The sequence below is a fragment of the Schistocerca cancellata genome, chromosome 4 (assembly GCF_023864275.1).
Source record: "Schistocerca cancellata isolate TAMUIC-IGC-003103 chromosome 4, iqSchCanc2.1, whole genome shotgun sequence".
Classification (NCBI taxonomy): domain Eukaryota; kingdom Metazoa; phylum Arthropoda; class Insecta; order Orthoptera; family Acrididae; genus Schistocerca; species Schistocerca cancellata.
In genome coordinates, this window is record NC_064629.1 from 295738817 (window position 1) to 295740422 (window position 1606).

A 1606-nucleotide genomic window follows, 5' to 3' on the forward strand; every position below is an offset into this window, starting at 1 on the left:
TGTCCATGCTACATTGCACTTTTTGAGTTGCCATTTGGCTGGATGATGGCATATCCGGTATCAACAATCGACATGTAACAAGAAACGACGATTATCCGACCAGGTGACACTTTTACACTGATACACATTGTAATATCAGTGATCCTGAGCTCACTGCAATTGCAGCTAACTACGCCACTGGGTCAACATTGGTACATGTGAGGGTTGTCTGCTATGCAGCCTCATCTTCAGTACTGTGCGTTGAACATTGTCTTCAGAAATACTTGTGCCTGCACTAGCAATGTACTCAATTGTCAGAGATGTCACATATCATCTCCTATACTACTTTGTAAAATGAAAACGTCTCTGATCTCCACGTGTTGTAAAGAGATGTAGACAACCAGCACCTTGTCTCCTATTCGTAGTTTCATTATCCGTCAACCTGATTCCATAGATGCTCCCAGCAGTAGCGGCAAGCAGCAGACTAGTTCGCCATCCCCAAGATGCTCATTCCCAGATGCCCGATATAACACTCTGTCCCTTGTCAAAGTGGTTTATGTCATTGGGCGACCTTTAGTGTCGGTAGACGGATTCCTCAATCGTCTCTGCTCAGGTTATACACTTCCATTATTACATCATGTACCTTTGACATCATCAGGCAGCATTTAGTCTAGCGGTGGACAGTGGTCATAATGTTTTGGCTAATCAGTATACATTTTACTTAAGACTATATGCGTGTATTTAATGTTAATTCCACTGATGCTTTCCGCTGCGTTGTCAGTGACTGAAGACACGAGTATTCAAAAGTTTGAGGCTCCTATCCATCCATCTTAATCAGCGGCCTAGAAGGATATATTTGTTATGTACCGAATATAATGTCAATGGGCAGTGGATGATACTTGAATAGCGTGAAAAAGGGACACTATCGTAACCAATGAGGTTAATCCGAGGTGCGATTATTACTAGGTGAAGACTTTTAACAATACCCCGCCTAGTGGACGTGAAATACCGTCCGCTACGGCAATTTTTTAGACCGGGAGACTCAAACGTTTATAACGGGTGGCAGGGACAAAGAATCCAGTGAAATTTTTTTAAGTGCGTTGACTGAAATCTACCTTGAGCAGTTAGACAGATAACCGACTCTTGGCGATAACATATTAGACCTTCTGGTGACAAACGGACCCGAACTATTTCAAACAGATTACGCAGAACAGGGAATCAGCGATCATAAAGCGGTTACAGCATCGGTGATTTCAGCCTTAAACAGAAATATTTAAAAAGGTAGGAAGATTTTTCTGTTTAGTAAAAGTGACAAAAGGCAGATTTCAGAGTACTTGACGGCTCAACACAAGAGTTTTATCTCAAGTACAGATAGTGTTGAGGATTTGTGGACAAAGTTCAAAACCGTCGTACAATATGCGTTAGACGAGTACGTGCCAAGCAAGCTCGTAAGAGATGGAAAAGAGCCACCGTGGTACAACAACAGAGTTAGAAAACTGCTACGGAAGCAAAGGAAACTTCACAGCGAACATAAACATAGCCAGAACCTTGGAGACAAACAAACATTACACGAAGCGAAATGTAGTGTGAGGAGGGCTACGCGAGAGGCAATCAACGAATTCGAAAG

The 1606-nt window shown here is 42.5% G+C and overlaps 1 non-coding gene across 1 annotated transcript; it reads left to right on the forward strand.

Annotated features, from left to right (window-relative positions):
- The first annotated feature begins 884 nt into the window (after positions 1-884).
- LOC126186547 (U4 spliceosomal RNA) lies at positions 885-1024 on the forward strand. The gene has a single exon (XR_007537620.1). It is a non-coding gene; the product is annotated as a U4 spliceosomal RNA (small nuclear RNA).
- The last annotated feature ends 582 nt before the right edge of the window (positions 1025-1606 follow it).